Source organism: Lonchura striata, chromosome 1A (assembly GCF_050655825.1).
Source record: "Lonchura striata isolate lonStrDom1 chromosome 1A, ASM5065582v1, whole genome shotgun sequence".
Lineage (NCBI taxonomy): Eukaryota > Metazoa > Chordata > Aves > Passeriformes > Estrildidae > Lonchura > Lonchura striata.
This window is the reverse complement of record NC_140741.1, coordinates 56,239,178-56,261,994: the sequence shown is the minus strand read 5'-3', so window position 1 is coordinate 56,261,994 and position 22,817 is coordinate 56,239,178. Positions and strand designations below refer to the sequence as shown.

General features: G+C 38.2%; 1 long non-coding RNA gene across 8 annotated transcripts in view; it reads left to right on the top strand.

The window, feature by feature from the left end:
• The window catches only part of LOC146763489 (uncharacterized), a 46,039-nt gene extending 24,657 nt beyond the window's left edge, over positions 1 to 21,382 (top strand). Inside the window, exons 4-5 of one of the 8 annotated variants that reach the window (XR_014952300.1) lie at positions 1,943 to 2,039; positions 16,572 to 21,382. This is a non-coding gene — a long non-coding RNA (uncharacterized LOC146763489). The other 7 variants (XR_014952299.1, XR_014952305.1, XR_014952303.1 and 4 more) reach the window with 7 other exon arrangements.
• Positions 21,383 to 22,817: the final 1,435 nt, after the last annotated feature.

Sequence of the window (22,817 nt, the reverse complement as noted above, 5' to 3'; positions counted from 1 at the left end):
AAATGTGCTTCTTCAAAGAAAGGTTTTATTGGTGAACTCTGTATCCTGCAGCAATATCTGAATTAAACTCTGAAATAAATACAAGGAAACAGTAGCAAAAGCTTAAACTGATTGAGCATTGCAGGAAAAGTTGTGAATACATCAAGGTTTTTTGTACAGAAATGGATTACTTATTCTTCAGCTCTTTATTTAAGGATAATGCACTATACAAATGGATTAAAGCTATTTTTCAGAAGATATCTGAAAGTACACCAATAAGCCAGAGTTTCTAAAATGACCTTTTTTTTGATTTGGTGAATTCAGGAATTCCTCCTCAGATATGACAAGATGACTGAATCTGGGTGAAAGAAGCATAATGAGGTCTTGGATTTTCAAATTTCCTGTCCCGTTGTACCCAGATTTTTCAAATACTGCCATTGAAAGGACTGAGAAGTTATTTCTAAAGGCTTTTTCTTCTCTCTGAAACAATGGAACTTTGAGACACCCTTTGGTAGTTAAGCATGTGAATCAAAGTCAAAACAAAAGGCATATATGAGCCAATTAAAAAATTCTTAATAGTGAAACAAATGAGGCCTTTATTAAGATGAACGAATTAAACAAATTACATCAACTGTTTCTGCATTTCTTATGAATTTCTGTAGTCAGAAAAGTTTGTGACATTTTTATCTGTTAGTCACTGTATTTTATTTGAGATGATATTTCTTCCATCCTTTAAAAAAATTTAGGTTTCTTTCCAAAATGTACTGTTAATTATTTAATTATTTTATTGTAGGTTTTTTATTATATTAAAATATTGGAGGGAGTATCAGTTTTCTATAGAAATTGTTGTGTTAAAGGACTTTTCTGTAGTGCTCTTACCACTGCCAACACTTTGGAATACTTTCTTTACTCTCAGCTCTGATGAGGTAGAGAATATCCCTCAAGATATTACAACTCAGATTATGGAAATGGACAGACAGGACACAATTCATACACATATGGGTAAAACCCCACAAAAGGCAGTCTTTTAAAGTGCCATGTATGGAGAGGTTGCACTTAACTGCCTTTAAAAGACAATTAGCTGTATGATTTTAAGTCACAAGTGTTAAAGAAATATAACGAGACACCATAATTCCATATGATCAAGCATTATTTCACCAATTTTAAACATGTATTCACGTTTGTTTTCCACCAAGTACTCATCTTTATGGTATCTCTCGTCATCACCAATTCCCAGTATCACTTCGCTTTCCTTCCAAATTACTTGTCTGTTTTTCCCTTCCCAGCAAGTGCTAGCATTCAGAAGTAGCCTTTTGTTTTTGCTGCCACAGCAATGTCTAGTCTCAATTTCTCTATCTCATCTTTTTTGCCCCACTTATTTAGCTCACATCTCTGTGCCATTGGCATTCAACTTGAATGGCTTTCTTCCCACATGCATAATAGAGTACAAGAAAAATTTTTAAAAAGACGAGACTGATTTCACCCCCTCCTTCCCCCCTCCCCACGCTTTCCCTATTCACCATGGTACCTTAATGTCTGGCAGGGCTCAAGTAAACAATTTTACCTGGTTTATAGCATGTTCAAGCATGGATAGATTCTTAAACAGTAGGCAAAGAGAACAACATTTACAAAACCAGCTAAACCATATGAAGACAAAGAAAATCCCCAGACTGTGGCAGACACCTAGCATAAGAAAACTCAGTTTGCCTGGCAAATTCCAAATGCTGAATAGTGCATTTTGTAATGTCAAGCACTTGGCTGTTTAAAAAAATAAGTGTTGGTTATGCTAGGAAAACCTTCTGTATGCAATAAACATGGATCATTCTCTGTGATCTTTCTCTGGATCTCTGGAGTTTCCTGATTGAATTGTGCACTCATGTTGCCCCATATAGTAATTCTGCACCTTATTTCAATTAAGGCTGGTGTTTTTTCTCTTGTCTCCCTATTTATCTTTTTTTTTCAGAAACTCTATAGACATTAAATTGGACTTTGGAACAGATTTAAAGAACAAGGCAGATGTAAAGGCTATACCATGCCCTCAAATTCTTCATTACAGAAAGGTAACTGAAGAGATTTTAAGAATACAATAAAAAATCATAGGTGGCACAAGGAGACCAGAGGAGAGTCTAATAAAAAATAAATTTTTTGCTATTTGATTCAAATGCCTTTTTTTTTATTGGCTACAGGTTGCCTTTAGAAATGTGTATTGAAAATGGCAATTATTTGTGTCAACTTGCTTTTCTAAAACTTCCATTTTCTCTTATAATTCTTCTTGCAAACCCTAACTTCTAATGCCCAGTGCAACTAAACATAATATTCTCTTTCAGTAAAATAGAAAACATTAAAAAACCCATTATTTTGTTTTAAGTTGTAAGTTAAAAATATGAGTTCCAGTTTTATCTTAGAGCTATAATTTATAATTCTAAGCTTATCTCTCAGTGTTCTGTATCACTCCCTCACCATGCACATAAGTACATTCATGAGGTATTCCTCTTTCTTCTCAAAATCAAGATTCATAGTCATGGACTCTGCCCTTCCCTGGAAAAGAGCTACACAGATGTGAGAGAAATGCAATCCATTATCTCAGCTCAAAGTAGTTTTTGTTACCTTTTTTTCTTCTTTTTTTTTCTTTTTGTGAGACAGAAAATTGTTTTTTTTTCTGCCAGAAGTGAGGGCTTAGACTCTCTCAGCAATGGATCAATTTTCAGAGAAAAAGCCCCAGCATCGATTACTTCTGCCCACTGACAGCCCCACAGGGCTTTAGGAACGCCAGCTGCCCTGTGCACCGCCACAAAGGACAGCTCTGGCACTGGAACCAGAGTGTCTGACAGAGCACATCCAGCCATGTTACTGTCAGACAGATCTTTGGAGGAGAGCAGAGACCAGAGGACATCCAGAAACTCTCCTCTGCTAACTTTGCATGACTGGTGCTCTGTGGAAAAACCTCTATTGCATCACAGAGAAAAGCTGTAGCAGAGGTAGATTTCTGACCTTCATCACATGTGTTAAAGAGCATGTAACTTCAGATGATAATCCTCCAAATGAGGAAAAAAAGCAGCAGATGTTGTGCCTAAAGGTATTGGTAATATCAATAGTATGCCCTCCAAAATATTAATGCAGGACCGAGCACTTCAGTCTCCAGACATATTCCTTTCAGCTTAAAGCCACCTTTCATTGGCTGCTTTATTGAAGGAGTTTCTCCTGAAAGTGCAGTTGCCCCTGGTGCTGCAGCAAGCCACTCCCAGTAAGAGCAGCAATGAGAAATAAAAGAATGAAATAGGTCAAAAAAGCAGGTGGTACTGGAACACACACAGAGGATACAAAAGATAAGGGAAAGCATAGTTTGAGTCTGTACTTGCTTTCAGTATTGCATATGGAGTCAGTAATCTTCACCTTCTATTCCAAATGTTGTTTTCTGTGCCCTCCTCACAAAGCAAAGCAAACCACTAAAGACTTAACACAGGCAGCTTTCTGAAAAGCCTTTCTGAAAAGCATGCAAATAGTGCTGTGAACACAACAGTTCCCAGGGGAGACTGAATGGAAAACTGACTATGCAAAATGCAGCTGCTGAGCCATTATGCAAAAAATATTTTAACTATTTTGGAGTCTTTCTTCATAATGTTTCGGTTTTTTATAGTGTTATAGAAATTAGCACAGATCGTTTATGACAGGAACATGTTTGCACTGATTAGAAATCTAGACAATCAAATCAAGAACTGGTACAAGCCATGTAGAATTCAGGTTGTCCTTCTCACTGAAGTTAGTTTTTTTAAAGAGCCAGAATATGAATTTCAAAATTTTAGAGAATCTTTGAGGGTCTCAACAAACATACTTCCAGACTCCACCTCTTTCCTACATGCATTCTTATAAAAATATACAAGGAAACTATAAGAGGGGCAACAGAAAATCAGCAAAGTAAAACATCTAATTACCCTGTGTAATATACAGGACTCAGCCTCACCTCCACAGATCATCCATCATCTACTGTGTTGTACTAGAACTCAGGCATCACAGGTCTTTGAAAAAATTATGCAAGAAGTTCTTCCTTCGGTGAAGGAAGACTTGAACTGCATTCTGCTTGACAGGTGGAATTAAACCTTTAGATTTTTTTTTTTTTTCTCTTTTTCCCCAGCTCGCATCAGCCATACACCCGTCAGAAAGTATGTGAAGTTGATCCTCTTGGAGTGCACTGTACCTCTCCTTTCTCATCTTTCCAAAAGTGGGAATAATGGCTAAGCTGTCACTTTGATTTTCATCTTGAAAGGGCATTTTCTGTTCCTTCTTTTGAAGTCTGAGATTTGTAACTTCTGGATTTAATATCTTTGTATGCTAAACTGCACATAGTTGTTTCTCACATGGAAACCCAGGGGAAACCATAAAAATAAGATGGCATATTTAACTAGCTGGAAAAATCAACAGGTTTAAGTCTCTGGATACTTTTCTTACTTATCAACTTTATTTTTTTTAGCAATGATGGGTTAAATTCTGTATTGAGAGGAATAAAGAATTCTGGGTGTAGAATTTTTTGTTAAGGGAATATGATTCATAGAGACCACAAGAGCTTTGCTTTGCTTTATTTGTGACCAATTTCAGGGTTGGTGCTAAACTCATTATCTTAGCAATACTGAACAGAGATTAGTAGGGGAATTCTGAGAAACAGAAAAGCAGAAAAGAGCAAGACATGTTGAGATACCTGTGTTCAAACACTATGTCAGTTGGCCTGAGAGAAATAATGGTACTATAGGTGTAAAGACTAAAAAGTGATCAGGCTCAGCATTTTTACTTAGAAATCTCATAAAAGTCACAGTGAAATTGGATGAATATTGTTAAAATGTTAATTTAAACACACCAAATATAGAAAAAAAAACAATGGAATGTTGTAAAGTCACACCTTTGTAATTATGTGAAATGAGATTACAACAGCTCTCAACCAGATAGATTGCTATAGAGCATCTTCCATCGGTGGAGTGTGTGAATGGTTTTGACAGCAGCATTGTGCCTTCCTTTTCTAAAATTTTAATGATTTCATAAGATAGAAGCCAACAGTGGAGATCCAACAATGCACCCAACAGTATATTTGGCCTGGATAGTAACATCATCCAGTAAAGCAGGATCACAGTTCCAACTGAAAGGGACTGCTTGACTGTGAAAAGTTTGCCCCTATATTCCAACTCAGTTGCTCTTGTTTCAACCTGTGGATGTTACCTCATTGTGTAGAGTCTGATTCCATCTTCCCAAGGCTGCCTCACATGCCTACGCAAAAGACAATTCTGTTCCCAGCTGAGTCAGCTCCAGCTGCTCAGCCTCTTCCCACAGCTGCTCCAACTGCATCAGTGGGTCTGTACTGAACCCATGACAGTTTCCCAATCTCTTTTGGCATTGGCACTATCTCATATCCATACTGAGGATCTACATCTAAGTAAGCGCATCTTGCATCTCTAGTTTGCAGAAACAAACTCGTAACCACAAAGGACCTATCACACAGACTATTATTACACTGGCTGAACTAATTTCTGACAGGGCTTGCTTTCTCTCCTTAACTGAGGAGGAAACTTGTACCAAAGAGCCACATTTCCTTAGCCAAATTAGATTACAGAAAGTTCAACCAGTGTCACCCTTTTTATTCCCTTTGAACTAATTTTTCAGAAGATTTGCAAAAAATGAAAGAAGGGAAAATCAGTTTGAGGAAGTGGGTCACTATATGATGCTTGTCTGTGAGTAGATATTTGCTGAGATTGACAAAAAATGGCAGCGGTCAGCAAGTTTTTTGTTTACACTCTGTAATCTCTCTATCTGCAATGGTTTGACTTTCACAGAGATGAGGAAGTTTCCTATTTTAACAGTATCTTTCTGAGTTTCATACTAATATCACAAAAAATGTCTGGTTTTACTAGATTTCTCTTTTTTCCTAATTTTTGTTTTGACAAAATGCGGGAGTATGCCAGTGCAGTTTCATTTGCCAAAGTACCTCCTGATGCCAGTTACAGAAGTAAAAAGGCTCCTCTCATTTACTCTGGTAGGCATTGCACATATTGAATATTACACTGATTAATTAGATTCAGTAGAATGAACCAATAGAACAGGGTGAACAGTCAAAGCAAACAATTTGTAAATAACCCACTGACTGAAAATTCAAAAATTCAGATTTGTCCAAGTGACTTCAGCAAACATGAACCACTAACACACTTTCCAAAAAACAGGCATAACTTCCGGTTAAAGAAATGAAAACAAAAAGAAAATCACTAAATTAGCATTTACACAATTTGCTCAGCCTTAAAATTTACATTAAGTTTTATAAGGCAAAACTGTTACACTTAGTTCAGCTTGATGATTGCATAAATGTTCTCTACAAAAGTCTATCTACAACTCTGAAAATCTTTCTTTCTTATTTCAGAATCTCCACCTCGTGGGAGTATCATATTTTGTCAAAATTTTTAATTCAATGGCACTTATTGTTCAAAGATTCCATACTAATGTTCTTCCTGTACAACATTTTTGCATATTGCAATTTTTATAGATTTTGCTTGTAACATCATAGATGAAACTCTCAAAAATACACTTTTGAATTACAAATATGAGTCCCTTTCTTTTAAGAAATTGTCTAAATCAATTTTTCACTTACCTCCAAAGTCAAAATTATAATGCTATATGAAAATGTTTTGATGTTGAGGTCTTGAGCTTACTCCTGCCTGACACACTTGTTTAGTAAAGAATATGACTTCACTAGAAAGCAACCCTTGATCACTGCTTATTGCATCTTATCTTTACAGGAGAGCTGCCTTTGAACTCATGTACTTATGCAGAGTAAGATTTAATGATATATAGCACTTGCATGCGACTTAATTACATTGGAGCCCAGAACAGTTTTTTGTGGCTCAATGATAAAAATATAAATTAACTCTTTGAACAAAAATCCCCACGTGGTTAAACCACATTATAAAGCAGAGACATTTGGCTAAAGAATCAAACCCATACAAATAAATAATTATATATGTATGTTTGAGCAGGCTGTGCCTGTGAAGGGAGATGAGTCACTTAATTTTTTTATGCTGCCCTTGTGACAGCTGAGCAATGTAATTATCTTCCTTTGCATTGTGCTGGTTTTATCTCATTGGTATTAGATTTTTTTATTTTTCCATATTCTAATTTCTGTGGTGGGTGAAATGTAAGACTCAGGGAGGCAAGGAACTGCTATAATTTGGTTTGCTTGAGGTTTCAACAAAATAAGATTTCAATACTTTTAAATAAAAATAAAGCCAAAGTGGGGGTGTTCTTGTTATTATGCACCCAAGTAATGATTAATAAATATTTTTAGTGTAAAGTTTTAAATTGTGTTAATTTATCTTTATTTAAAAAAATGAAAGAAAAACAAACAAGAAAATCCTTTCAACCAGGGCTTACTGAATCTATACCATGCATAAAATGTATTTAGGATGGTATATAAAGCTAGAATTATGTTTGGGGGTTTTGTTGGTCATTGCAAATAAAATAAAAAAGCAAAAATTATTATATTTGCAGTGATGAATCTGGTAGTTGACTTATGAAAAATGCATGAACAATGGCAAATGGCAAAAGGCAAGAGCCTGAAATATATAGACAAATATATAGACAAATGAAAAATACTCAAACATCTTGAGGTACATACACAGTAGAAAGCCTGGATATAACCTTAAGTAATGAAATATTAACAAATGTCCTTTTATTATTATCACACATATCCCAAATGGAATTAATATGACATCAAGAAGATTTTTTCCAAAATCAGGCTTTGACAACATCCCTGGAAGTGAATTAAGCTGGAGAAATGTTGAGACAGTATTAGTTTTAGAATTCCATGTACTTCTCTTGTTACTAATGAGCTTGAGGATCAAGCTCTTGAACAGGCTTGTTCACCACAAATAGATTAATGGGAATAGAAAAAAAGGTACTCATATTCAAGCAACATACAAAGTGGAATGCAGCCATATTTTACATTAACTTTAAATACAGCATTCAAACTGTCAATATGAGTATCTACAATGGTAAACACTGACATTGTCAGTAGTACACATGCATAATGTAGCATAAAATAGTATGCTACACACAGACATGTACAGTAAAATAAGATGGCATCTGTAAACCCAGAATCTGAATTTAGTGAGAAAAATTTCACTTGAAGGGACAAACACACATAGTCCAGTCATCAATAGTTTACTTAAAATATTGCTCAGCCCTGCAAAATGAGTATCACCAGGCCTCTGATTATCTAGGCTGGCTAAGCAGTCTGAAGCACTGAACTGCATAAAAAGGGGACCTTGGCTTTCAGACTACCTCTGTTCTCCAAGCAACATCACTTTGGCCTTGCTTGGGTTGTATTTCAGCATCTCAGTACAGGAGGCGTGAGTGGATTTGCAGTGGCTGCTCTGCCAGAGCTCTGCAGGAACACAGGTATTGCTGCAGTGGTACAGGTGTTGTCACACACTGTGAACTGAGGGAGGTACACTCAGTGGCAGCCAAACCAAACATAACCCATTTGTACCTCACTGACATTTTCATCAGCTCATACAAGCTCTAACAAAGAAAAGAGCAACTCTGGATCACTGGCTTTGGAATCTTCTGTGCTGCGGTAAAAATTTTTACTAGTCCATCATAATATTGAGTAATACAGAAACATTAAAGAATATGAGAAATTAGGATTTTTTAAGACAATGATACATAATTTTGAATTTAATATTAAATTCAGAACTTTTGTGGTGAAAACCAGTGTAGGTTACCTGTTTATATAAAAATATTCCAGTACTACAAAGTTCTCCTAAGCAGCACATTTTGCACATCCAGCAATTTTTCGCATGATTGTCAGTAGTAAGCAATCCAGTGGAAACACTATACAAGAGTAAAAGGATTGCCTTACACACAGAACCTATTAGAACAAAAACTACTAGGCTCTCTGCTCGAGGCATTCAAAAGTCAAAGTTAGAAGCATTACTAATGACAGGCACACGTAATAAAATCTGTGTGGTGAGGCAATGCATCATTGTGGCCAGATTTAGAGCCAGATCATCACTTTAGAAATAGCAATAGCTGGATAAGGTCCAAGTTACTTCTTCATCAAAGCAGTATGACTCCTGACTCCAGTGAAAATAATAACCTGAATTTGTGGAGACAAAGTTCTGATCAATAATGAATCTTAACGTGCCCATGCAATCTTCTGTCTTCTCAAATGTGAATTTGTACTGACACCTTCTTGACACTCTGCCAACAGCGGCTGCTCACTGAAAGCTGAGTGGCAAATGTGGGCTCGTGAATGTTGAGTAAAAAATCTGATATCTGAAGTGTGTTTTACCAGAAAAACTATGATACAACTATAAACTGTAGCTATGGGAAAACTAGAGAACATGCATGTTTAGGCCCCCCAAAAAATCACACTAGAACTTAGTCCTTCAAACCAAATTCCCAGGTTCTGGAGCCAAGTATCCATTAATGTTTTCAAGTTTCTCGTGGATTGCTCACCTGCCTTGAAACTGAAAACAGTACCACTTTTGTTGTTAAACAGAACACCACCAACTAGCTAACAGCCACAGATCACAGCCATTTGACAACCATGGAGTTAAGAGATGCACAGCTCTGAACTGTACACATTTCATTACGCCAGCTCAAATTTCTGATACTTTGCATCTCAAAATAATCCAGTATCCACTAAGAAGGTCTCTGGAAACCTCTGGGAAAACAGGATTTGTTTTACTGATTGAGACCCCTGACCCATTTAATCCCTCCCCTGGTCACATGAAGAAGTTAGACACTCATGACTACCAGGATAGGTTTCACTCTGAATGTCACTGTAACTCAGAGGTTGATTTAAATGCTAAGTTGCAGGCACATGATTTTTTAATTTTTTTGCCATTAATCTGGAACTGAATTAGAAGCAAGGCATTCTTAATATATATTTCAAAACATGTCCTGAAGGTCTCAATTTTATGACTGATGTTCACATGACGAAAGAGGGTAATTTTAAATTATTGCCTGACCAGGTTTCCTCTGTCATCATGTTCTGTGCTATTTGCACAAGCATGCTGACACAAATAGAGAATTCCCCATGCTCTGGGAAATCTGTTTTACCAGCAGTCAGTGAGGACTGAGCCCCCAAATAAATGTCTTGCACATTTTATGCAACTATTGTATTAATTTAGTTAGTGTTAAAGTAGATGTTAAAATTAAAACTCCTCATAGCCACTAGCCACTACTCTGACAGAAACATCTCAGGCATGCATTTGAGCAGACATTTCTTCAGGATCCAATGGAAATTCATTAAACAGCACAAATACTTGCCTGAACACCCACTGATGTTGGCAGCATGTGAAACTTCGGACTGAATCAGAAACTCTTAGCTGCTTTAAGCCATTCTTTCACCTGGATTTCCAGACTTGCTACTACTGTTCCACTCACAAGCCTTGCACTGTGCGGTCACTGGATGTTTCACACATAAATGTATGAAAAATATAGAATCCAGAGGCCAGAAAAAATGCATTTTACTCACAGCATTCCAGACATTCCTCAGAGCATATATATATTAAATTCTGAAAACTGAAGACTTTGTAGTATTTCTGTACTAATTCAGCTTGTCAAACATCTTCACAATGAAAAGCTGAAAATCAGGCTTCTGAACTCATGTTTATATGCTTTAAGAGATGACCTGGTTCTCAAAAGCACTGAGCCTTGGGTGACTTTGGTGGATTTAGCGGAGAGGTTTTCTAATAGAGCTGGAAAAAATGCCTAATCTGCTCCCTTTGTGCCTGCTAGGAGTATTACGTTGAGCTTTGTCAAGCTTAGCTGATAACTTTAAGATTTCTGGTTTTGAAAAACAGGTAGTTATAGGAATTGAATACCAAAGAACAGGGCAGGGTTCTCAGAACAACACAACCAAAACCAACTCCCTCTTTCTGAGTGTTTACTGCCACTGCTTGCTTGAAAGACTAACAGGTGTATGAGAAATAGGATATGAGAAAGATGTCTTCTTGTTTCAAAATAATTTAATCCTCCCCTATTTCCTACACCCCCCCTTGTCTGTGCCTTTAAAGAGGAGATATGCCATCTGTTTCAATAAAGCATGAAAAGTACACACACGTGATTAAGGCAGTGCTAGAAGTAGGGAGAGAAGAAAATAATATATCTTTAAAATATTAAATATGGAAAATTATGAAACAACATCTGTCCCTTCAGTACTTTATTCTACCATACTTGGAGGAATGTTTAATTGCTGCAATTATATTTATACATTTTCATAGGAGTATCACTTTTGCATCATTTTTGCAATCATCAAAGGTACAAAAAGTTTATAATTTAAAGTAACAGTCTCAAAGAGTCCAGAAAGATCAATTGTTTCCATTTCTTTTTAATTTTCATTTCATTTATTGTCATTAGTAGAATCTTCTCAACCGTTTCTCATCTAGGTACATTTACTGATTGAGTTTCTTCAAATTGCAGCTGATGCACTTTTCAGTGTTTTTGTAATAATTAGCAAATTTAAAATGAAAATGAAAACCACCTAATTATGTAATTGTCTTAGAGACAGCATGATAATTAAAGGTCTCAGAAAAGCAGCCCAGACGGATTCACTGTACAGAAAGGTAAAGAAAACATAATACAGAAAAGGCCTAAGTCAAACATTGTAGGAAAAGAAATTATATATGCAAACCTGAACAGATGCCCTCAAGAACTTTATACCTTAATCAACACAAAATATCACATGTACATTAACAGTGCACATGCAGCAAGACATGTCACACAAAATAACTATTCAGAAGTTATAAAAGGTAAGAGACTGAAGTTACACCAAATTACAAGAAATAATACTGAAAATAAAATATATGACAAAGATTAAGAAGAAAATTAAAAATACGGGTGAGATAAATCTGGAAACAGAAAGTTAAAAGTGCTAAGCCAGTGGATATAAAATAACAAAAGCTGAAAATGTTCTTATTGAAGGATTAATATAAAAACTTATTTCTAATGTTTTGATAGATCTTCAAGCTGTGGTATAAAAAGTGTGCAAATGTCATATTAGATGTCTGTATAAACTTTTTCAGGCATATATCTCCAAGTTATTATGCTTTTCTAAACTTTGGAAGTATCTGCAGCTGCACACAGTAAAACCAAAACCAGCTGGACTCTCTTATCCAGCACAAGGACAAATTTAAAGAAGTTTCACATTTATGACTTTCATGAAAAATCCTCCAGTCAAATCCAAAAGAAACACGAACATTTACCCTGCTAAAAAAGGTTTAACCCTTTCATTCTGGCTTTGTGAGATGATGGCACAGGAGAGGCTATGATAAGGTGGTGGGACTGGTTAAAACCCACCAAATTTCTGCAGCTGCCCATAACCACGAAGGGTGAATATGTGCACAAAGCTGAAGTCCCACTGGCTGCAAGCTGTGGTACAAGTCCTCAGAAGTGCTCAGAACCCATGGGCGTGGACAAGGGGTATAATCTCTGTGTATAACCTAGCTCACCTCTGAATTTTCAGCACCAGAGATTTTACAGTACTTAGTGCTGAGTGCCATCACCACACAGAAAATACCGTTAGGTTTGAAACTAACAGAATATGTGAACCATTATCTTCTTTTTCATGCCAGAAGCCTCAAACTGCCACAGAAGAAATCAACTTCCTTCTGTTCCCAGCAGTTAACGTTCATTTTACATGTGTTTTGACACTTGGCAGTAGCTAATTATTGGCTACACTCTTTGCCATGAAGTACTTTCCTTTCATAATTAAGAAATCCTTTGAATTGTGGACACTTAACTTTTCAACTGCTAAAGATTGTGAGCAATTAGTATGTAAATTACAAGATGACACCAACAGCTCACATGGAGAAGATAATCCCCACATAGTGGAAGGCTACCTGTGCATAATGTAAAAGCAACAGAAAAGAATCATTTTTAGATGTTTCAAATCATTTAACTTAAAATGGACCAGAACACAGAACTGTTTACTTGCTTCTATCAGCGTGAGCCAAGGCACAAACTCAGTGAAAAATCATAAGGTGCGAATTTCTTCAGAAGAAAGTCTTCTTGCACCTTTTCTTTTTTACAGTTTTTACCTTTGCCCCACTTGGACTCGCACCTCTGTGATGCTCAGAATGTGTGGCGCCCATGAGAAAAGAGGCTCTGGAGAAACAGATATGAAGGAGTGAAACTACTTCTCAAGAAGTGAGATATTTTAACAGTTCCAGAGGTGTTATCCAGTGCTTGAATAAGTTTGGAGGTATCACTCTGATAATCAGCTCCTGTTTCTGCCTTTCAAGTCCCCCCAGCATACTCTTTGGACTGTAAGGCACTTAATATTTTAATTATTAGCAAATTTTAGTTTTTATTTTGTCTGTATAACCATGGGATGATGCCTCTCTCCAGTGAAATTACTGATTTCATCCATTTATTGCACAGATTTTATGAATTCATTACACAGATTTCAGGACATTCTCCTAACTCACCATTGCAATTGGTTCAACACTGTTCTTTGGTACCTCCATGGAAAAAAACAAACAAACAAACAAACAAAACCATTAAGTTTCTATTTGATTTCTGTTTATTACTGTGCCACTGCAGGTACTACTTCACACGAGAAAGCGCACGAAACGTCTTTAGGATGCACGAAGATAGAGGAAAACAGACTGGCAGCACCCTCCCGTGAAGGGGTTAACCCTTCCGGGCACTGCCTCCGTCGAGAAGCGAGCACGGCAACGCTCTGCCGCAGCCAGGAGCGCTCCCTGCCGGCGCGGGCGGGCACAGGCCCCGCAGGCCGGGGGGGCCCGGGACGGAGGGACGGAGGCAGGGAGGGCTCCAGAGAAAGGCTCCAGAGGAGGGGGGCTCCAGAGAAAGGCTCCAGAGGAGGGGGGCTCCAGAGGAGGGGGGCTCCAGAGAAAGAGGCTCCGCTCGCGGCCGGGGACGGGCAGGCATCGCCGGCTCCTGCCCGGCGCTCCCTCAGCCCTGCCCGCATGCCCCGCGCCGCCGGCCCCGCGCGCCCATAGGCTGCCGGCGCCTCAGCGGCAGCCAATCAGGAGGCAGTTGTCAGGCGCTCCCGTCTATTTTTAGCTGGCACAAACAGACGCGCTCCGTGCCGCGGCCGGAGCGCGGGCGCGGGAAGCGGCGCCGCGGGCGCGCTGCCGTGCGCCTCCCCTCCGGGAGGAGACGGGAAAACCAGACCCGGAGCCCCGCAGCCTCGGGCAGTTCTAAGGGAAATCAGAAAATTCCCAGTGAAAAGTGTTATGTAAAATAAGTAAATCAATAGAAAAAGTAAAATAAATGTATGGCCCTCTTGCAAAGCGGCTGGTGTGTCCGCTCAGGACCGCGGACCCCGATCCAGGCAGGATTTGGCCTCTTGAGCGTATTAGCAGCAGAAGGGAAAAGTGGGATTACTGGATGGGCTAAACTCTGCATCTTTTATTTTGTATATTCTCATTTAATTAAATTCAAACGTAAGGTAGCCAGCTAACTGATGTGCTTCTGATACGTTTGGATAATAGATGCTCGAGGAGAAAAAAAGATCAGACAACACTTAGATAATACGTATAGTGGGTATTTTGAAGAGTTCAGATATCTCAAATAGCTGGAGCTGCATTCTTTCCCAGTTTCTCACAGAGTTCTGGATTCAATAGAGCTTTTTAATATATCCTAGAATTCAGAAGGATTAGACATGTGCTGAAGCATTCGATACAGGGATGAAGCAGGGCCTCTAGTTCAGAAAAGAAATTACTAAAGGCCTGTAAGGAAAACTATTTTTCTAATACTTTAAATTACGACTTAAACCAGCAAGAGTGTCAGCATATTGCAGAAATATCAAGGAAAAAACTGGTCTTGCTGAGCATGTTTTTAAAGACACTTGAATAAACATAAAAGGTTTAGCTATCTGTCTAAATATATGAGTTACTTAGCCCCCAGGTGATCAGCTGTTTTGGCATTTGCGCATAGTGATGGATTATAAGAGCTTCTTGGGCTTTGTAGTGACCTGCTCTCAAAAAATACAGAATGTATGAAATACAGACCTAATTTGTGCACTAAATCTGCAGCCCCCTAAAGGAGTAAACTGATCTGCAGCTCTTGTGCTGACCCTAGAGCATAGGGATGGATTTCATTGCCTATGTGCACTGAGTTTTGGACACATTGAGAACAAAATTTTGCAAAATAAGATGGATTCTTCAAAGTCAGCCAACTGCCATTTGTTTTTGTAATGGAAAGTATTCCCCGACAAATCTTGTAATATCAGAGCTAAACATTGGCTGGCTGCTCCTCGTCATCACCAGCCTTTAAGAGATGTTCAGTGCCAGGCTGCTCTGAAATCCTTGTCTTCATTACTCAATCCCCATGGATGCATTTCAGTTGCCAGTAGGACATACCAAATCAGCAATGAAACAAAAGAACAAAGTCTGCCGTGACAATATTTGAATGCCATTTCAAAAAAGTGGCTTGTGGATTTAAAATCTGCCAGAAAAAAAAAAAATGTTGTTTATTCTGTCATTACCAGAACATTGATATAGTCAGAAACATTATTTCAATGAAGTTTTTACATGCCATTGAATGTTTTCTCTGTGTTCACGGGTTGTCAGTCTTATGTGCAGATTAAACTTAAGTTCTCACAGAGGAAGTTCACACAGCGTGAATTCCGTTAGCTTTGCTGATCCCATTATGTGCCATAATTCGAGAGTGAAGATTGCTCTGCATAAATATTCATCTAGCATCTTTCAGGTTTTCACTTTTCATTCTACTGCTGTCTGACCCTGTCTGCCACTTTTTTTCTGAATAATCATTACTGCTGAGCAACCCACTTGGACAAAAAAGGCATTTGCAAGACTAAAATACCCAGACAGTACTGGATGCGTGGATTGTCACAGGGACAAGTTGCAGCCCATTGCAATTTATAGCTGTGGACATTAAAATAATCTAATGTACTATTTGGAATCGATGTGCATTTCTCTCTGCAAATCTCACAGCCTCTGCCTCACACAGAGGCCATACTGAACATATGGGTAGTAGCACCCCAACTCTCAGTCTGAGCCCTCCAAACCCAAATTATAATTTTTTCCTAATTTCCTTTTGAATCCAGCATGTTTTTAAATTGTAATATTTATTTTTTAATTTTTCTTTTTGTGGGGCAGTTTCTATGAAGCCTCAACCCAAAGGTTCTGCCTGTGCATTGAAGTGAACTGAAATTGGTGAAAATAAACAATTGTGATGTGTTGTTGTGGAAGCAAAGAGTCAAATCAAGGGCTCTTCCATATGAAGTGATTTTAAAAGACTACAAACTAGAGAATTCAAGCTCAAACATGACAAAATTCAAAACTGACCACAATTCTCTTGTGAATCCTCAACAGATCCTGGGATATGAATGTCTGTTATCCATAATTGTTAATCTAGCAAGTAAGGGAAATTGCTGTTCTGATCTGTTCCCAGATTTACTGTCATGTGTTGCAGATTGTGTGTTTCCAGGACATAAGAACATGCATAGATTTTCTAGGTGAGCTGAGGTTATGGAAACACCTCCTCCTGCATTGGTGTTGCAGTTGTGCAATACACTTAACTGAGCATGTGATGACTGTGCGCATGAGCTGTCTCTTTTCCAGGAAGATTGTGCATGGGTTCCCCGCTCTCCTCCTGCAATTCAGGCCAGCTGAGTTACCTGCATTTGGGAAAATTGGAGTCAGCACCCCTGAAGTGCAAGGAAAGACAGTCCCTGGGAAAATCATTCTCTAGATCATGAGGTCTCACAACCATGTTTCCATAGTGTGACTTCAGAGAGATGAACAAGACAAGTTTTTCAGCAGCTCAGACTTGCAGTCACTGCTCCCCAATACAGAGCACCTACAGAAGAAAGCTCCCCTCTCCGCAATGAAAACAGGTGCCTGAGAAGGGCAAGAAGCCCCACATGAATTCATCCCTGCAGCAGGAGTGTGACAAGCCACTTCACAGGCTGTGCTGCTGATCTTCCTGGAGCTTTCCTTGGGCGGAGCATTGGAGAGCATGGGCTGTTCTGCCATGCATTTCCGTCTCTGAGACAAGCTGGCAAAGAGAGGCATGCTTTTCTACTTATAAGATGCATACTTTTGCCAGGTATTATCTTTGCAACTTTTTTCTTTCCCTTTATTTTAATCAAGTCAGAATTTCCATAGACACCACTTACATAATTTCCCTGCTGATCAGCTTGACATCTTAATTGCAGAAACTACACCAACAGGGAAAAACTGCTAGATAGCAGACACCAATGCCACATCAGGTGAAAACAAGTAATCACATTACTGAGGAAGACTAAAGTGGTGAAAATATGCCCTCCTTGAAATTCAAGTTTAAACAAGACATATTTCCAGACTGACTGAAGTGACTGAATTCTCTTGCCAGTTAAAAAGCTTTGATCCAGTCTTCCAGTAAAAAAAAAACAAAACAAACAAAAAAAAAAAACCACCACCACCACCAACAAAAAACAAAAACAAACAAACAAACAAACAAACAAACAAACAAAAACAAAAAAAAAAAACCAACCAAAACTAAAAAAAAAACAGTGCAGGGTAGAAACATTAATGTCATGAAGGCTGTATGATTCAGAAAGGTGTGTTAAAGCCTTACTTCAGGGCAGCTGCTTGGCCCTGGTTCTGCTGTTCTGCTGCAGTGTACTTTCCTGTGCACTCACACGCAGTCTAACAGAAGCCTGGATGTCAAAGAAATGCATCAAGAATTTTCCAACAGAAGAGTGGGCTGTAATCCTGTAAAGGACTGCTGTGTTCATCAGGATGCTCCAGTCTGGTTTAGTGAGAAATTAGAATGGCAATCATTTTCCCATTCAAGGTAGCATAATCCCATTTTTAATGTACACTTTAAATCTGCAAGGCTTAGAATAGATATTGTCTCTGTTTTATGGGAGCTGATGCTGGCATTAATATCTCTCAGTGCCCTATGCCTTTCTCTAAAAGAAAATTTCTGTGTAAAAGATTCTTGTTTTAATAAAAAATCAAATGTTTGATTTGTGTAAAAGATTCTTCTAATAAAGGATCTTATTCTTATAAAAGATTCTTGTTCTAATAAAGATCAAATAATTTATAATGTACATTTTATTTTGAGCCTGTCACATCAGAGTGTATGCATCACATTGACTTATGTGTGGTGCAGTCAATCAGACATGTGAATGAAGGATTATGCACAGACTTTCTGGATGCTTTGGGGTTTGAACCCTGCAAGCAGTAGATCACAGATGCTTTCTGTCATGTATTAATAGCTGTCTCAGCATGAGAACTGGAAGCACAGAGCTCTCATAAATGCTAAAAACATTTCACCTCCAGGACTTAGAATGTGGAACTTAATGTGCCAGTGAAACACTCTGGAAGCTGTTTTTATTTTTTCTCCAAGCCACTTTTAGAAGGATTTCAAGTTTGGAGAAACATTACTGTGTCATGAAATTTTTAAATTAATGTGACATTCTGTGATTGTTTTATTTTTGCCATGGAGGCATAGCAAACTATATTCATAGGCAAAAATGCCTTGTTTCAGTCATCTGAGGGCAAACTCACTTATTTGGTGTTCCTGGCTGAGCAGTAAGAGATGAGTACACCTGTCCTATCCTTAATTACAACATTTGTTGTACAAACATATTGTAATGGAACCCCTGGTGAACTGACTAGGCAGTGCCTCCCAGTCGTTCCTAGTTGCGAGCCACTGCAGCTCGCCATGAGACCTTTTTGCTGTATCCTAGGCATAGGAAGGAGAGGGAATATGGTGTGGGGTTCTTTTGAAGTTGTTAGTGCAGGCTTAAGAGAAGGCTGGTATTTGAATTTGCTGTTGACCACACTCAACTAAGTTTCAGGATTTTTTTTTTTTTCTGGGTGTTCCTACTTCTGTGCAGCCTCAAATGATGGAAGCATTACTGATAAGCATTTATTAAAAGAAGAAGTTGATCTTTTGGAAGCATTCATTTTGGTAACAGAAATAGAAGCTAATTTCCTCTCCTCTATGCTATGTCTGAGCTGCTGCTGAGAAGCAGTTCTTTGAAGGAAATCCAGACATTCACATTCAGTCCTATCTCTGATACAGAGCCAACAGGTCTGGCTATATCAGCTGATGGTCAGCTTATTCTCCAGGTTTGTGAGAGTGTGACAATGTGTGCTGCCTTCAGGACTTGGAGTGAGTTCAGTAGCATTTGTGGTACAGTTATGGTGGTGACAGTGATGTAAAGATGAGTACTAATTTCATCCACTTCCAACCACTGCTCATGTCCCAGTGCTGACTAATCTGCCCTTAGTGTCACTTCTCACCCAAGTCAGTGAGTCTAAGTTACTGACCATACACAGTCATAGACTTGAGGTCACATTCCAGGCCCATTTCTCCATCCAGTGGTGTCTGGGGTCCTTTTCTTTGGGTCTGCTGACAATTCAATAGAACCATCTGTAATGGTCCTTTAGCCAAATAGCAGTTGGACCTGTTCCTGTTTTGAGTGGAGAATTTTTTGTCACATATATTTGCTTTCAAACCAAACCAGATACCTACAGATGTGGTGTCTGTGACATACCCACTCTATTCTTTATTTGGTGGGTGCAGAAGCAGATTCTGCCTTTGTGCCTGATTTGTCTCCGCCCTTTCTTTCTTCTTTGCCAACAACTCTTTTAATCAGAGCATAGTTAACCTGCCTTACTCACCTCCCTGCTCTTTATTGCTTTGATGCAGCCTTTTATGAACTGAGAACAAGGTAAACTCATCTCTGGGCAAATCCTTCCTCTGTCTGCAGATGGCTCTAGGCAGAAGCAGGGCTCACAATTAAATGCAGGCTAGAGAAGGCATGCTGTACGATACAGCAGAAGTGGCTATAAAGCAAGGCAGCATCTGAGATGAAACCCAAATTTGTGCTAGTCACTGGTTTGTGCTATGGCTCTGGCAAGTCTATTTGTGTGTGCTGACTCCTGGTCTCCCCCTTTCCTGAAACATCAGCTTTTAACTGTTGCCAGAGGCACTGTCATTGGCCTTGTTTTTTTGTTCTTGCTGCTGTTCCAGGTCAATAGATCCCATGTTCTTCCAGCGCTCTGAAAAAATAAATTCCTCTCAGAGCGTCATCATCTCTTTGTTTTTCCTTCAAGATAACCATCACCAAGTGAACAAACATTGAAACAGTTCACATTTATACAATTTCTTTTTGTAACTGGTTACTTTTAAAGCTTTTTTGTTTCTATTTTCTCTTACCATAGAAGCATACAATATGGCGACCAAATGGTTCAAACCCTGTCATGTTTCTTTGTAGGTATTTGGCCCAGACTTGGAGCAGTAATTATATAAATGTTGTGGGTGTGGTTGTTTTTTTTTTTTTTCCTTCTTCTTTTCAGTGACTTTTGATAGAATTTTTGCTGTGAAGTGCCTTCTGAGAAGGAAGCAGACTGTTTTAAGAATAATGATTACACTAAAAGTGGAAGAAATGTAATTGTGAATACTGTTCAAGAAGTCAAATATATTCTGACCTTGCTTGGCTTGTTAAGCCATTTGCACAGCCCTAGTTAATGACTGGACAATTAATAACTGGATCAGTTGCTTCAAGAACAGGCACAATTAAATGCTCTTTGCACATAATTTACCTCTGAGTCCAGATGACCTATTATGATATTTTTGAAGACATGACTACTGAGATTTCTTTTAATTCTCCATCTAATTATATCCACTTGTGTCTTTCCTTACCTTAGAATTTAGCCCCTGGAAAAGATTGCTTTTTTTGCCCTTTGGATTTTTTATCTAGATTGCCCCTCTTGCTAGTATGAGTTACAGCAGGCTTCACTTTGTCCCTAATTTATTGAATACATGTGATACATACCTGAGGGCAAAACTTGAGCTCATAAATTCTGTATTGTAAAACGTGGGATAGAGAAGAATAGATATTTATAATAAAATTGGGAGGCAAAGTAGAAATTAGTCAAACAAATGAATAATACATCTCTCATCCTAGCAAATTTTACTCAGGCATAAAAGGATTTAAATCCATTTGTTTGTACAAATGAATGCACTAATAAAAGATAGCACTTGAGGCTTCAATATCTCATATTAACTATAATTTTAAAAATGCCCTGTATTCCAAAGTGACAGGATCTCTCACATGATTCTCATGTATGATTTTTATAAAGTCATCTTATTCACAATATCTAAAAGTGTGTTAGTGAGAGAGAACTCAGTATATTGTTAAACAGCAGACAGTCTGAAATTCATGAAATGAAAGATCACCTTAAGCTGTTGCTTTGATGTTTCACCAGGGTTTTCCAGCTCATTTCCTACTGATGGAAAACTTGCCAAAAATAGTCCCAGCAGAGATAAAAAATATTTGGCCTGCCGGAATCCACACTTGAAGATTATCAGCAGATAAAAGGCACAAGAGTCAAGCTATATGCCACAGACAATTTACATAAAATTTATATATATATATATATATATATATATATATATATATATAAAGCAGTGATTATTTATTTCTAACTAATTAATGCACTCATTACTTATGCAGGTAGCTCTGAGCAGGATGCGGAAAGATGTGAATTCTGTAGTATGTAAAAGCACACTTCAGTTGATTGCTTTAGATTTTAAATGTTTCAGGCTGACCCTATCAGATTTGTTTCCTTTCTTTAAAAAACTGTCAATGATTCTTAAATTCCTCTGCTGACTTTTTTCTTTTGTTTTTATTGTTAGAGCGCTTATTGAGTCCAAAGTGTTTGTTCTGTTTTATTTAGTTGTACAAGCATAGTTTATCTTTCATTAAATTATGATTATTTGGAAAATGTCCTTTGCATAGAAACAACAACTAAAACCAAGATTCTTATTAATTAAAATGTTTTAACTGATAATACACCCTGAAAACTTTCTTTCTTTTAATTGCCTCCTGTGGAAAGAGTTTGGTTTTTTTTAAAGATGAGCCTTTCAGTGCAATGTTAGTTTTTTGTGCAGTCCCTCCTTACTGTGTCCAATGTCCTTGTCACCAGTGGGCCTCTGCAGGAGCCTAGAGATGGATGGGGTGATGGGGACCAGGGAAGAGGTGGCACAGCCTTACATCTGGAGCCCACCTTCTGGCCAGACCTCACAGGACAAAGCAGGCTTTGGTAGATGTCTTTGCTTCTGCACAGAGACCTGCCCCAGACATTGTACTTTAAATTATGTTATGCAGTGAAACACTGAGCAACATCTACCAGGAAAAAGCTAGTGAAGCAACACAGATGAGAAAAAAAAAACCTGGGGCTTCTCCTCCTTCCTACTGCAGGGAAGTGCTTGTCCTCTGCTGGTTATGAAACTCCTCACCTCTTGCGGAAGTGGCATTTGCAGAAATCTCTTTGATGGAGCCAAATATCCCACCCAGGTATTTTAGCTCTGGGAAGGGCTGTAGCAGAGTATACTGGAGAATCAGGTACACACCTACTATAGAGGCGGGTGGGACACTTTAACACTACATTTTCATGTCGTGGACTGAAAAATTTTTTCAACAAATCAGTGGGAAAAATCAACTCTACATCTTTCTAAGTTGATCGAAAATGCAATTGAACTCAGTCAGCCCAAGCACAGAGCTTTGGACAAGTTTTGCAGTATGCCTCACCTTTATCCATGGCTGGATGGTGAAAGCATATGTAAGGAGTCAGAAATAAAATGGTTTGAAGAAAAAACATAAAGCAATCCTACTTGATGTGAAACTCTCAAGGTGATATAGTGTGAAATCACTCTAAGTGCTTCTTAAATCATCTGTAAAAATACAGGCACAGCATACAAAGCTCATTTTTATGAATTATTTTCTTTTTAACTCTTCCTTGCTTTGAATTCATCAAGGTTACCTGCTCTGTGTAGTCAATCTAAAATTTTTTCTCATTACTTAC